We start from the raw sequence: 16,999 nt of genomic DNA, 5'->3' as shown, positions 1-16,999 counted from the left end.
GGACGGAACAGTCTCCACACTTGAGTAGAGAGTGTGATATGACTTTCTCACGTACTCTGGTGCCTCACATTGACCATGTCCCATGGAGGGGGAGACCTAGTGGCACTCAGAGGAAGGACAGAAGGCTACCAAGAAGAGACTTGATACCCTATGAGCATATACAGGGGTAGGAAATCCCCCTCAGGAACAGTCATAGGGGAGGGGAATAAGGGGAAAATGGGAGGGAGGGAAGAATGGGAGGATACATACAAGGGAGGGGATAACCATTGAGATGTAACAAGAATAAATTAAAAATAAAATTAAATTAAAAAAAGAAGCAGAAAAAAATAAAGACATGTTAATTTTGTACACAATAAGATAGAGAAAATATTATTGCAAATATAATAAGAAAAGGATGGAAAATGATAGGTGTAGCTACTTTATAAAATAATGAAAACTTTATACCAAAAAATAGATGAGTGGTTGCAGCAGAATAAATTTTAAGAAGTTGTTTACACAGAAATTGTAAAACTGCTAACAAAAAAATGAGGGAAGCATAAGTAACTGATGGATTTCCACAAATTTAAAAATAATGCAAGAGAATTCATTTATAAAGAACCTTTTGAGGAATATTGAAAATACTCAAAAGTAGACAGGGAGGCAAACCTCAAGTTTTTGTTTGTTGAATATAACTTTGGTTATGATTTTACTCAGGAACTCATCGGAAGAGATGGATTTTGTTGAGATTTCTTATTCTTATTGGTGTGTGTGTGTGTGTGTGTGTGTGTGTGTGTTGTGTGGTTTTGTTGTTGTTATGTTGTTATTGTTATTTCACTTATTGTGCATCTAGTTTCACTCCTGCTGGAAAGCAAACTCAATTACACAAATATAATTCTTAACTGCTCAAAAGTTTTGAAGTTTTACCACTGTCTAATTACCTTTGTCATTCTTTTACCAAATTTCAAAAATCTCAAATTTCAGAGGAAATGATTGATCAGACCAGGAAATCTCTCTTACACAAACCTTTCTGTCTTGTTCTCTGTCCTGGATATAGAAAGATATAATTGGGAAATGGAGCCATCTCCTATTTCAAGCTTTTGGTACTTGATTATTTTTCTTATTTGCTCTTTATAACTGATGACACAAAACATAGCAAGACATATTCATGGCTTTGAAACAGTAGGGCCCTTTATACATATTTATTTGATTAACTTATCTTTTAGTGTGTGTCTTAGTGTACTTAAAATTTGATTTAGTTCACAATCTTTGTTGCCTTTGTTAAGCTTCTTTTAACATTTTCCTTGTGGTAATATTTAATCATATTTGACATTTTACAACTAAAGAATAATAATTTAGAAAACTGCAATATTAGAGATATCTTCTGTCTAGAGTCTCAAATAAAAAATTTTGCCTATTTACTGTGACTTAAAAATAACAGGAGCTCAATCAGCATATACATCATTAAAATTTACTATGTTATGGAAACATTAAAGTATGTAGTCCTAAAATTTATATTTTACTACAACTTTTAATTAAATATTTGTTACATATCCATTTATATTATATACAATAAAATACCTACAGCAAGAAGAACCATGAAACAATCAGGCATTATATATATGTTACATTCTTAGTGTTGTGTCTATTTGTATTTGAAAGCCTTGAAGAAAACATCTTTCCTATCTTGGTGAGTCTAAAATACTGACTATTAATCAATATCTGGGTAGGGGTTTGAAGTTAACTGCCTGTATTGTCCTTGGCTGCTGCCATAGTTTACGTAGGACCCCTGGGCTCAAATCTGCCTATCATACAGGCAGTAAACTTCAAATCACTACCCAGATCTAGCCAATGGACTGGACATTATCTACAGTTGAGTGGAGAGTGGGGCCTGACTTTCACATGAACTCTAGTGCCCCATATTTGACCACGTCCCCTGGAGGCGGAGGCCTAGTGGCATTCAGAGGAAGGATAGCAGGCTACCAAGAAGACACTTGATACCTTATGAGCATATACAGGGGGAGGATATCCCCCACAGTCACAGTCATAGGAAAGGGGAATAAGAGGAAAAGAGAGGGAGGGAGGAATAGGAGGATACAAGGGATGGGATAACCCTTGAGATATAATATGAATATATTAATAAAATATAAAAAAAAATTTAAATCACTATCTACCATATTTAATCTCTTTCAACTTAAAACAGCTATCCAGTCCTAAGAACATCTTAACTCCTGAACAAATAAGCTTAAATTTAAAACTAAACTATCTGGTCTTGAATCCCAACGTACACTTAGGGAGGAATAAAATTAATTACCTGAGTATATAGGGAGTGCATGTTAGCAGCTTAACAAATGAGAAGATGACAGAGACACTTTGCATCCTGAACAGTTATCCAAAACTCTCTATAACTTTGGAACACTACCTTCAACCTGCTGCCCCAATATATCTTACAGACATATTTATGAGGCAGGAACTATTGAGGACATGCTTACCTTTTTTGGGAAGAGTTTGGCTGTCAACTCTGCCTGAATGCAAGTGTACCCATTATTAGGCAGAATTCTGTGAGTGTTGGAAATAAGGACATTTTGCACAGTGACTTGTTTGCCACTCTTGAAGCCATCTCCATTAGGAAGTTCTTTGAGGAAGTTTGAGTGTTGCCAGGAGTTAACTGGTCTCATTATTAATGTGTCTTTGAAATAATAAAAATATCTTTAAACACTATATTCTGTATGTCTCTAACTTTTTTAACCTTATTTATTTCACCATATCTTTCTGTGGAATTATATATCACATAACATGTATATTCTTGTGTTTAAAATAGACTAGTAATTGATATGACCAGGGTTTGGTAAACTACCAACTTGTACAACATACTTTTCCTAAACCATCTGCAATAGCACTTTTAAAATGTTGGAAGTAAAATTTTTATCATAATTGAGCTGTTTTGGTACAATACCACATATCACAGTAGAAATATATCATATATTTAATATTTATCATATATATAATATATGTGTGAAGAATGATCTTAAAGTTTAATTCTTTACCAAAAATCTACAATTAAATTTATTTGGTAACTATATACAATGTTCTATAACAATGATTTAAAAATAACCTTGTGAGTAACAATTGACAATGTTTATATTTTATATAAAATTAAAATATGACTTATAGAAAATTTACAGTGAAAAAATGATGTGGTAGTTATATTTTGAGACACAATTATAAAACATAGAATATTTAAATTATACTCTAGAGATACTTATTAAAATAGGGAGCCACAGCCCTGCCTCCACTTTGCCAGCTAATTCTTATTGGTTGTACTTCCATTCTCAGGTTATTATCTGTGGTCAAGTGATAGCAGTACTCAAAAAAACATGGAATGGGATCCTTAGCTTCAATTCTATTGCTAGTATCACATTCTACAATAATTTTAAAGAAACATTTAATAATAAATTTATTCATGTTGCAGCATAATCAACAAAAACCATTTTTATAACAATAGCAGAATAAGTAGTGCATGTTAAGAATAATAAGGAAGCTGGATTAAGAACTCATTTATTAAGAACTCCTGTTACTCTTTAAATTGTCATATGTTCAATTCAAAACATGCAGGTGGCAGTATACAGCCATTTGTAACTTGTTATATGGCTTATGTCTTATTATTCTACCTTTTATGGGCACCAAGGATGTAAGTGATACACACAAGTATGTAGATGAAAACAGCCAAATACGTAAAATAATACAAGACAGATTTAAAAGATATAGAATAAGAAAAGCATGATTTAAAGTGTTTATGAATGATCATAAGTATAGAACATATTAGACCACATTAAAACATTAATAATATTTATCTCTGAACTTTAACATATTAGAATGAGTTTTAATTCATTATATATATATATATATATATATATATATATATATATATATATATATATGGTTAAAACAGCACAACTTTATAGATTTTTCTGAAAGAAACTAAAGTAGGACTTTTATTCAAGTTGTGTCAAAGCTATTTTTATACTAATTTCTACCTTTTTCCTATTTACTTGTGATGGAATAATGAAAATTTATAGTAGAGAGAAACAGCACTTCTAAAGTCTATGTCATAGTTAGGATGTCTATTCTTATGAACACACAATATGACCATACAACTCTTTTACAGAACAAGATTTAATGGTGCCTAGCTTACATTTTCAGAGGATTTGTCCATTATTTTCTTGGTGAAAATCAGGTCAACACACAGGTAAATGTGGTGGTGGAGAGGTATTTTAGAGCTCTCCATCAGAATTGGGAGGCAGCAGGAATACAGAATCACTAGGCCTGGGCTGAATTTCTGAAACTTCAATGCCCACTTCCAACAAGCCTACAAATTCCCCAACAATGTCACATCATCCAAACATTACCAGGTAATGCCACTCTGTCATGATCAAAATTTCAAATATATGATCTTATAAGAGCATTTTTATTTGAATCACTACTTTCAATATGTGATCAGTATCCAGAAAAGGTTATGTCACTAGATAACCAAATTATTTCAGAGAAAAACCACATTGTGTCTTTTATGTTAAAATTTCACAATCATATTAGAACTTTAAAGGTGAATACATTAAAAAGACATTATCTTTATGATTCAATTACATTTTCAAATTAAATTTCATTTAATAGCCAATTTATTCCTATGTAGCACCTGATGAAATTCTGGCAATTGTATTTTATTCTGAGTGATAACCTCTGGGTAAAATTAATGTAAATATTAGTATACTTATATTCTAGTGGAATTTGTGCTACATTGTAGATTTTAACCTACAGTTCAGAGTTTGTAGATTTAATATTACACCATGCACTATTTTGGTTTTCTTTCTTGTAAAACAAGAAAGTTTAATTATTTAAAACAAAGACACAAGTAAACATTTTAGGTTATCATATAGCATTACAATAAAGTCCCAACAGTACAATAAAATACATTTGTAACTTTGCATGTCTAACTTGTTACTTTATCAACTCTTCTCTAGACTGAAGTGGTGTTTAGAGCCACAGATGATATGTAAAAAGTTGGATTTTAAGTAGCATCTACCCTACTTTCAACAAGAAATTTTAATTAATTTCAGAATTAAAGATTGCTTGCTAATCTAGAGAAGCAAAATCTTTCAAACTAAAACTAATTGCTTTTGTAAGTTACTGATTCTGCACATGTTGGCCACCAATGCCTTGGTACTGTGTGATAACCATGCTGGCATGAAACGCTTACCAAAAATGACTGATATCCTTAATGTTTTAAATTTTTGAATATTACAGTGCATTATGCAAATGGTGGGTGAAGACCCAGATGACTCCTTATGATGCCAGGAGCAATATACTACAGAAGAAGTAGACTTTACTTTCAATCAAAAGCATTGCCTGGAAATTAACAAGCTATGTTGTGGTCAAGGCTAGAAATCACTTTGGTTTTGTTTTCCCCAACATAAATGGCCAGTTAGTTGGAGTATGATGCTTCAGTCAGTCAGCAAATGCTGAGTGGCTGCCTACAAGCCAAGCAAAATAAAAACAAACCAAGCCAAAACAAAACAAAACTAAACTAAAATGACAAAAAAAGAAGAGTAGAATTTGTATAAAATAATCTCTTTGGCTCTGTTTTCCATAAAGAAAACTTATGCATTGATTTTGAAGAAGTCATAGCTAGGGTGTGGCTCAGCAGTGGAGAGCTTGCCCACTGTGTGCTGGTGTGTGCTTTCCTTATCTTAATGGCCTTGCAGCCTTACCTGTAGTGTGTCACCTGAGAGAGCAAAGGTTCCTATCACCTGCCTCCATAGGCCATCCTTCACGGCCAAGGGTGTGAGCATATTCCATGTGAGAGACACAAAGAGTCAGATGGAAAAAAAAAAGACCTTAGGAGAACACAATCCCATCTCTAGAGTCAAGAAACAATTACTAACATTAAATTCAATGAAATGCAGTAAATAAGGACAAAGTATCCTATTGGACTCTAATGACAAGAAAGATTTTACATCTTTCTCAGATGTAAGTAAAATTTAAAAGACAATTTTTTAGACAAAATCTTACTGTTATCCAGGCTGGTCCTGCACTCAGGCAATCTTCCTGCATATGCTTGATGAGTATCAGAGATTTGGTTTGTACCACTGCACCTGGCACTATTTTGTGGTTAAATCAACGAGCTATTGCATATGTTACAGAAAGCACATCAAAACATTTATCTAATATTAGCTACTTCTTAAACACTTCTAAATTAATTAAATTTTATTAATTCCCACTGATTTATAGAATATTGTTCTATTTCTAATATGTTTTATTTATAATGCCAGGCAAGCAAAATACAGGTGAAAAACTGAGAATTTATTACATAAACAACATGTAAATGATCCATTTAATATCTAGAAAGATGATTTACCTTAGATATACGCTTAATAAAAATAAAAGTTTTTTCATTCTTCCAAAGTATTTCATTTTGCTTTGTTTACTTAATATCAATTTATTTTAAAGGAAAAATGCTGGATATAGTTTGTTCTTTCTTATGTTTATATTTATATTGAAGGCTTATATATATAGCCTTAGGGAAGCTGCCTATAACAACTACATATTTGGAGAAAGAGATATGGACAATTCTACTACCTACAATAATGGACAGTTTACAAGTGTAATTAATTTAGTTAGAATTGAATTATTTCACTATCATTTTCTATATTTCAATGAAATAATTTGAAAATAAATCTTATATGACAGGCCATACTACTAAAATTGGTTAAAATAACAAATTCAAATTGAACATAGATTAGTTTTTTATTTTTTATTTATTTTATATTTTTATTAGATTATTTTTTAAAGGCTTCAGTTGATGGAGATATGTTGAGGGAACTAGGGAAGGTATAGAGGAAGGTAGTAGAGATGTACATATAATATTTTTTATAAATGTATGAAATTCTTAAGAATAAAAATATAGAAATTAAAATATATTTTATACAATGTGAGAATTAATGTTATTGAATTTTTTCAATTTGATTCATAATCTTGTATTAGATTAATTTAACTATAGATGAGTTAATCAAATTGTGTACATAGTATTAGTCATGATGGTGCACACTTGTATTCCTTTATTCTCCTTACCTGGGAAGTGACTGTAAAATGGCCACTTGAGCACAAGCCAAGAGAATAACATGTGTGCATATATATGATAATGGCATATATGCATGTATACATTGCCTTAAAGATATGGTGTATTTTGTTGATTTGCAGTGTAAATTGTTTTATGCCAGTAAATGGGTTCTATTTTCCTACATTTGGAAAATTTTATATTATATAAAATGTATTTATTTACTTCAATGTTTATGTGAGTGTGCATATCAAAGACAAACCAAAGGGACTGGTTGTCGCATAACACATGGTCCCCGTACATGGAACACAGAAAATCAAGTTTGGTGGTAACTGACTTTAATTGCTGAGTCATCTTGCACTGATTACTTAAGAACCCTGTATTCTGTCTTCTCACATCCTTATACACTACTTGGTATTGTTATTATTCTCATGCAGCTACAGTAGAGAGACACGGCTGCCTTAAAAAGAAGGTTGCTGGATGGAAATTATATTTGAGACTTTCATTAACCATCTAATGAAAAGAGCTACTTTTAGGGGACATTGCTAGCCTTGAAAGACATAAGCTCATAAATGTGTTCAATGTAATAGTAGCCACTTCTTAGCAACTGCTGGCCACTTTGAAAGGAAGATCTGAACACCAATAACCATACCATAAAACTCAGTAAATGAATGCAGACACATACATAAAAATATATCTTAGGGATACAGACTTATGAAACATCTTCTTTTATTTATTGTAGTGTGTTCATATTATGAAAAGCCGATGTTTTGGGAAGACTTCTTGAGTTTCAGATTGTCATTGCAATGATATCTTGCTACAATTCACTTATGCAAAATTACAGAAGTTATGGATTTCTTTTTTCTGATCATTTATTTTTTACTGTTTAAGAATTTTGTACTTGGAAATAATTTGATTGGGTCAAATCCACTCCACCATTCCTTCCTTTCAAGCCCAACATTTTCCCTACTGTTTTGAAGTTGCATTCTTAATGTCCCTTAATAAACATCTGTCTGACATACTTAAAATATAGTTTCAATATTTAAACTCTAAGCAAAATGACTGCCTTAAATATTTGTAGATATCAGCCAACAATTTAATACCAGTTAGCTTTCCAGTGATTTTTCTTTGTATGTTTGTGACCTTGCAATGTTTGATCTTTTTTCAATACCCTAGATCAGAACACTATGCCTTACAATCCTGTGGTGTGGGTAGGGATTCTCTTTCTATAAAACAATAGGAGTACCTTTCTGTGTTATAAACTCATGACTGACAGTCCCAATTGGAGAAAATGTGAATGTTGTGACACCATGTGTACAGAGTTGTAAACAGCTGAGGAAATTCAAAAGTTTTCTATTCACCTTGTAACCTCTTGAATACAGATGCCTGAGCCAAATTCTCATACCATCTTGCTTTATCAGTCAAAGAGCAACAAAAAATCTCAACTTGGTAAATACAGGAAATATTTTCCATTATGTGTTGCAAAGTTCAGTTTTACAAGTATAGAAAAGCTTCAATTAATATTTTAAATAAATATTTATGTAAATATTAAGATTAAAATTAGACTCAGAGTATTGAATCACTTCCAACCCTCCTTTACCCTTAAATAAAACTATCCTCTCTTTAGATGTTTTATCTTAAGATCCCCAGGTGATGCTTCTTCATTGTTTTCTTCTATCCTATACAAATTATGTATACTATAATGACATGAGTAGCTATATAAATGATATAGTACCCAACAATTACTGAGGTTTAAAGCAATTATAAATCTCCCAGTTTTTCTGGCGTCTTTTACTACTTGCCTTTCAAGAAAGTTGCAGAAACCTAGAAAAGAGGTAGCTTTCTGGGTGCCAGAAACACTGTGCAGCCTTTCTGGGATTTAATATTACACAGCTATAATTCTATAAACTACAAAACCAAGGAAAAACTGCTTAATTGTAAAATGATGAGTTTTGTTTTGTTTTGTTTTTTGAAGTTGTTGGTTTGTTTTTTGTTTTGGTTTTTGTTTTTTTGTTTGTTTGTTTGTTTTGTTTTTCAAGATTGGATTTCTCTGTGTAGCCTTGGATGTCCTGAACTCATTTTCTAGATATGACTGGCCTTAAACTCATAGAGATCCTATGCCTCTCTCTCCCAAGTGCTAGGATTAAAGGCATGTTCCATCAAAAATAAATAGAGATATTTTTAAAGGATTAATGAACTGCCTTTTACTTGGAATTGAATTATGTTTTAAGTATCTATCTTGTACTATAAACTGTCAAGTCCCATGATAGTTGAGGTCGCAGGCACTAAGAGGATGGATAGAACAGTATCAAATTGACTTTTAAATATCTGTGTTAATACTCAAAACTGGATGCCTTAATAAGAGAGCCCTTTCCTCAGAGTCACTGGCAAACTCTGCCAAGACAGAATAAGCAAATCCTCAATAGCTCCTGTCTCACAAATATGTCTATCAGATATATTGGGACAGAAGGCTAAAGATGATGCTCCAATGCTATAGATTTTTGGGTGACTGCTCAAATAGCAGCGCTCTGTCACCTTCTCATTTTGGAATGTTAACAACATATTCAGTATACTCAGGTAATTAATTTTATTCCTTCTCAAGTCTCTCATGGGTGGATGACCAGATACTTTAATTTTACAATTAAGTTTAATTGTTTAGGAGTTAAGATGTTTTTATGTCTCTATAGATGTTTTAAGATGGATAATGATGAATATGATTGATATTGATTTACTTTCAGAAGTTAAATGCATCAAGATAGAAAATATGTTTTCTTCAAGGTTTGTAAATAAAAATAACCAAAATACTAAGAAAGTATTATTTATGTAATTCCTGATTATTTCATTGTTGTTCTTGATGTAAGTATTTTATTGTGTATATTTATAATAATATAAATGTATATGTAAAAAATGAAAATAATAAAAATTTTAAAAGATTAACATTTACATCTAATTATAGGCAATGAATTCATATTCCCATGTTGTGCAATATGCTGATGATAAGTGAAAATGAATGTTGTGCTTTAAAAATAATATTTACACTATTCTTTCTGGGGTATTGGAAACTTTGAGAATGGATGAGTAGAAAAATCTATAAGAGATTGAAGAAAATGAAAAGGGACATGAAATGCCACCTAATGAGCAATATACTGCCATTTCAATCACAAATACATTAGAAGCTTTGGATTTCTGCATTAGGCTTACACAGGAATGATCTCTTCAAAGTAAGGCATTGAGGAAGGGATCAAACATCCTAAATTTGCTACAATATATGTAGTAGAGAAAATTATTTGTATGGTTTAATAAAACAATTTAGAAAGCCAAAAACAATAACAAACATCCTTTTTTTTTTCTTACTACTAAACTATTTGATACTGAAAGATTTGGCAAAATAGTACATCATTATCTTCTGTTATGGTAAAATAACATTGACAGAGTTGATAGTTCTAAATAAATTGTCACCCACATTGTCCTGGTTCAACAAAATATCTTATAAAATAAAACTGAAAGTAATGAGTTTTGTAATGCAATTGTTAAGTAAGAGTAGGGGTAAAAGGAGAAACAGAGTGATGGGAAACAGTAAAGGGGGAGAAAGTTATCAACTGTGTTATGTACTTGTATGAAATTCTCAATGAAATAAATTATGTAAATACTGTTGCAGGACATCTGATCCCATTGTGAACCCCAAGACTGTGAACTGTAAAAACTGGTTCCTCGTTTGGTGTGGCTCATCCCTAACACATACCTGTAATGCAAGAACTTTTTCTTTATTGTAAACAGATGTTTATGCAGTGGATCAGCACCAGCACACACCTTTAATCCAAGAACTTTCTGTACAGAATTAAATAAAGTTAATCCTAAGTCAAGAAGAAGAATACAAAACTAGCTGATGGGGAGTAAACAAAAATGAGGTGTCTAAAACAGTGTAGAGAAGTAGAATAGGCTTTTACCTTTTTTATTTTTGAAACCAGCTGAATAGGAAGGTTACCTGAATGTTCTCTCTTCCTCTGTGTACTAACAAGTTCTTACCCCAGCAGTTGGCTCCTAAGTCTTTATTGGTAAAATTAAACAATTGGGATTTTGCTTTTAAACAACAAGATAAAATAAATAAGGGCAAAGAAACACAATTTATAAACAAAATAAAATAAATAAGCGCAAAGAAACACAATTTATAAGCACTATTTTGACTGTTTTCACCATAAACTTTTGTCAGGGAGTTTATATTATATACTTATATTATTATATTATATACTATATTAATATAAGTATAACGTAGTACATTAATTATAAATAGCACATGAAAGCTACTACGCACAATTTTCATATCATTCATGTTAGTCAAGTATAACATTAATTTCAAGTTGAAAGAGAGATAGTGCCGTCATTTTCCATCCTTAATTTTAAAAGTCACCTAAGAACAAATAACATATTATTTAATTATGTTCTTGAGTTACTGTATAACATCCTAAGGTTATTCCATAGATTCATCCTTCTCTTCTACTGGAGAGCGTAATTGTGAATGCTATATGCTTTTTCCTTTCAATTTCTCTGGGTATTTTCTATGGAAGTTTTAATAACATATTTCAGCATGCACATGAACATTTTTTGAAATACTAAACATTTTCAATATTCCATTGTATGTGAAAAACAGAATCAAAGGGAGAACCAGGATGGCTGTGCTTGATTACACACTGTATCTGAGCAGCAGAGAGCAGTGATTACATAGCCACCTAACAACCAAACTGAAAGCTGCAAAACACCAGTTCTTATCTCTTTCAGGTGTATATTTTGTTTTCCATTGTGAATGAGAATTAAGCAATCTAACTTGGGTCCTCCTTATTACAGTTTCTTTAGGTTTCTGTATTGTAGTGTGGTTATTATGTATATCTATTTATAAATGAGTATATATCATGACTGCCTTTCTGGGTCTGGGTTTATGTCACTCAGGATGATCATTTCTGGTTCCATCCATTTTCCCACAAATATTAAGATTTCACTGATTTTAGTATCTGAGTAGTATTCCATTGTTTAAATGTACCACAGTTTCTTTATCCATTCTTTGGTTGAAGGATATCTACATTGAGAGAGCCCACCCTCGATGTCCTCTGAAATACTCCAACCAACAGAAGAGCCAAGCAGAGGACAAGAAACACTGCCAAAATATAAGGTGAAACACAGAGAGTCTCATGGTAGAGATGGGGAATAGAAGGACTTGGAGGATCAAGAGCTCTACAAGGATGCCAATGAAGACAACAAATCTGGGTAGAGGGATGGGGTGCTGTAGAGATTGATGGACCAACCAAAGACCATGCATAATATGGACTTACACCCTCTGCTCTGATATAGTAGATAGGGAGCACATTCTTTTTGTCTATCCTATGATATGAATGGTAGGGTACTGCTTCTACATGGAATCTGCTCTGCCTCCCACGTGGTTATCACCTACTTCTGGCAAGGTGACAGAGGAAGAGGATACAAAGAGTCAATATGAAACTTGTTAGGATGAGGTTAGATGTTAGAAGAGGAGGGCTCCCCTTTATGAGTAGTAGTGGAGGTGAGGTGATAGTATGAGGGAAGGAGGGTAGGATCAGGTGCGATGAATGAGGGGGATACAATGGAAATGTGAAGTGAACAAATTATAAATTAAAAAAAATAAACACCAGTGCTGTTGTTTCACAGTTAGATGGGTCCACACTGTGTGGAACATGGGTAAGTTCACCCTCAAGCCACCCACCTAATCTACAGAAAAGTCCCCACAGACTTGTGCACACTCTGCAAAGTCTAGCAACTGGCCTCCCTGAATATGGCACTTGTACTCTGTGTATCAGTCTGAACTGTGTCTCACAAAACACCAGTGTCTGGTTCTCCCTGCCTAGGGGGATGCCAAAGTTTGGAGCAACTGCCTGATCCTCCACAACCATTCCCTGACCACATAAGTGAGGATTCACCAATTAAAGCCATTCATCCGCAAGCTGTTCTCCATGATCACTGAAGGATAACAGAAATTACAACCCAAAGCCAGAGACAGCCAGATGGCTAAAGACTTGTGTAAAAAACACAAACAACAAAAGGCAAAAATAATATGGCATCTCAAGAACGTAGTTTTCCCAACGCAATCAATATTGGATGGTCTAACACAAGAAACACAAGAAAATCACCTCAATTCCTTCCTTATGAGGATGATAATGCGGAAAATGAAAAAAAAACTGTAATGAAATAAAAGAAGATCGTGGCCCCATGACAGTGGCCTATAGAAAAGAAATGAGTCAATCATTGGATGAAAATCAGGTAAATACAATCAGTTAGGTGAACAAAATCAATAAAATGGTCCAATATTTGAAGATCAAAATGAAAACAATAATAAAAGATAAACCAAGGAAAGCTTACAAAGACAGAACTTAGAGAAGAAAACAGGGGCTGCAGAGATAAATATCACTACAGAATACAAGAGATGGAGGAAATAATCTCAGGTGAAGATAGAATGGAGTAACTTCCTGCAACCACCAAAGAAAATGCTAAATATAAAATATTCCTGAAAGAAAATATTCAAGAAATCAAGGACACAATGAAAAGATGAAACTTAAGAATAATAGGAATTGAGGAAAGAGAAGATGTCTGGCTCCAAGACACAGAAAATATGTTAAACATAATCATAGAAGAAAAATGCACCAATTTAAAGAAAAGGCTGCCTATAAGAATACAAGAGGCCTACAGAACCACAGAGTAGGCAAGAAAAGAAAATCATCCCACTACATGACAATCAAAACTCTAAATGTAGAGAAGAAAGAAAAATATTAAATGCTGCAAGGCAAAGAGGCCAAGTAATATACCATGGAAATCTTATCAGAATAACATTCAACTTTTTAGCCTAGACTATAAAAGCCAGAATTGCCTGTCCAGAGGTCTAGCAAACCCTGAGAGACCATAGATGTCTCTCTAAACTATTTTACCCAAAAAACTTTCAATAGCCATCTGTAGAAAAAATAAGATATCCCACTACAAAAAATTTAACCAGAATATATCAACAAATCACTCCCTACAGAAGGAAGTAGGAGAAAAACTCCAACCTACCAAAGCTAACTACACCCTAGAAAACAAGGAAATACATAATTTCACTGTAGCAAACAAAAATTAAACAAGTACATAAATACACAAGTACAACCAATAGCAAAACCAAAGACCTAATAGTCACTGGTCATTAATATCTCTCAAATTAATGGTCTCTCCTCTCCAATAAAAAAAAAAAAACACTGCCTAACAGCATAGATATTTAAACAGAATATAACATGGTGCTGCATACATGAAACATATTTCAGATAAAAAGATAGATATTATCTGAGAGTAAAGGACAGGAAAAAGGTCTTTCCAGCAAACAGAGCACACAAACAAGCTGCAGTCGTCATTCTAACATTTAATAAAATAGATTTTCAACCAAAATTCATAAATAATGATGGGGAAAGATACTTCATACTCATCAAAGGAAAACTCAACCAACATGACGTTACAATCCTGAGTAACTATGCCTCAAATACAAAGCACTGACATTTGTAAAAGAAAGATTGATGCAGCTTAAACCACACATTAATACCTGCACATTAATAGTGGGAAACTTCAACACCTCCATCTCATCAAAGGAGAGGTCAATAAAACAGAAGCTAAACCCATAAATAATGACACTAAAAGATGTCACAAAGGAAACATACCTAACAGATATCTAGAGAACTTTTCACAATCATAAAAGATTACACCTACTTCTGAGCACTTCACAGAAACTTCTATAAAATTGACCATGTAGTAGGTCATAAAGCAAGCTTGAACACATACAAAAAGATTGATATAAAACCTTGTATCCTGTCAGACCATCATGGACTAAATCTGATTCTCAACAACAAAAGACATAACAAAAAGCCTACACATATAGGGAAACTAAGCAACTTTAAATTAAATGACAACTGATTCAGGGAAAGAAGGAAGAAAGGAAGGAAGAAAGAAAGGAAGGAAGAAAATATTTCCTAAAATTCAATGAAAAATTAAGGTACAGCATACCCAAGGTTAAGGGACACATGAAAGCAATGTTAAGAGGAAAGATCATAGCACTAAGTGCCTTCATAAAGAGATTGGAAACATCTAATATATAAACAACTTAATAGAACATCTGAATACCCTAGAAATAAAAGAAGCTGACACAACCAGGAGGAATACAAGCCTGGAAATAATCAAACTCAAGGTTGAAATCAATAAATTAGAAACAAAGAGAACAATATAAAGAGTCAAATAAATCAAGTACTTGTTCTTTGAAAAGATCAACAAGATAGACAAACCCTTTACCAAATCAATTAAAATACAGAGAGACACTCCATATTACAAAATCAGAAATAAAATGGAGACATAACAACATAAACTGAGGGAATCCAAAGAATTTTTAAGTTTTAATTTAAAAACGTATATGTAAAAAAATTTGAAAATATAAATAAGATGCACAACTTCAAAGATATAATCCACTTACCAAGGCTGAATCAAGATCAGGTAAATAAATTAAATAATCCTATAGTTTCTATATGGAAATAGAAGCAGTCAAGAAAAGTCTACCAACCACCAAAAGCCCAGGGCATGAAGGTGTCAGGACAGATTTCTACAGGACCTCCAAAGAAGACCTAATACCAATATTCTTCAAAATATTTCACAAAATAGAAATGGAGGGAACATTACCAAACTCATTCTATGGTGCTAAAGTCACCTTGAAAATTAAACCAGACAAAGACCCAACAATCAAGAAATTTTTCTATTTCTCTTATAAACACTGATGCAAAAATGCTCAACAAAAAATTAACAAACCGAATCCAAGAACATATCAAAAAAATCACATACCATGACCAAGTACATTTAATCCCAGGCATGCAGGGAAGGTTCAATAAAAAGAAAAGCATGAATGTAATCCACCATGCAAACTGAAAGAAGCAAAATTATGTGATCATCTCCTTAGATACAAAAAAAGCATTTGACAAAACACAACATCTACTTATGTTTAAAGACTGGGAGAGATCAGGCATACAAGACACATATTTAAACATAAAAAGGTTATATTCAACAAGCTGGTAGCCAACATCAAATTAAATAGAGAGAAACACAATGAAATTTCAACAATACCAGGGACTAGACAAGGCTATCCACTCTCTTCATATCTCTCCATTATAATACTTAAAATACTACTTAGAGCTATAGGATAACTAAAGGAGATCCTTGGCATGCACATCAGAAAGGAAGAAGTAAAAATATTGCTATTCCTAGATGATATGGTATTATCAACAAGTGACCCAAAAATTGGAGAGAATCCTACAGCTGATAAATACCTTCAGCAAACTGGCTGGAGATGAGATTAATTTTTAAAAATCTGTAGCCCTCCTGTTTATAAATGAAAAACAATCTGAGAAAGAAATTATAGAAACTATATCCTTCACAATAGCCACAAACAATATAAAGTATATTGGTACAACTCTAACCAAGGAAGTTAAACATATGTATGGAAAAAAATTTCAAAGCTCTGAAGAAACTTTCAGAAGATATAATGCTCTCCCACGCTCATGGGTGGAGGATTAACATAGCAAAAATGGCCAACTTCCTAAAAGCAATCTACAGATTCAATGTAATTCCAATCAAAATACCTATACAATTCTTTACTTCCCTTGGAAGATCAGTTTTCAACTTCATAAGGAAAACCAAAAAAATCAGAATATCTAAAACAATACTGTACAATAAAAATCTTCCAGAGAAATCTCCATCATTGATCTCAAGCAGTGCTATAGTTCAGCCATAAAACAAAACAAAACAAAACAAAACAAAACAAAACAAAAAACCAGCATGGTACTAGCATAGAAATAGGCTGACTGATCAATGGAATTGAATAAAAGACCTGAA

The sequence above is a fragment of the Acomys minous genome (genome assembly GCF_964271855.1).
Source record: "Acomys minous genome assembly, chromosome: 3".
Lineage (NCBI taxonomy): Eukaryota > Metazoa > Chordata > Mammalia > Rodentia > Muridae > Acomys > Acomys minous.
This window is presented reverse-complemented; position numbering follows the sequence as displayed.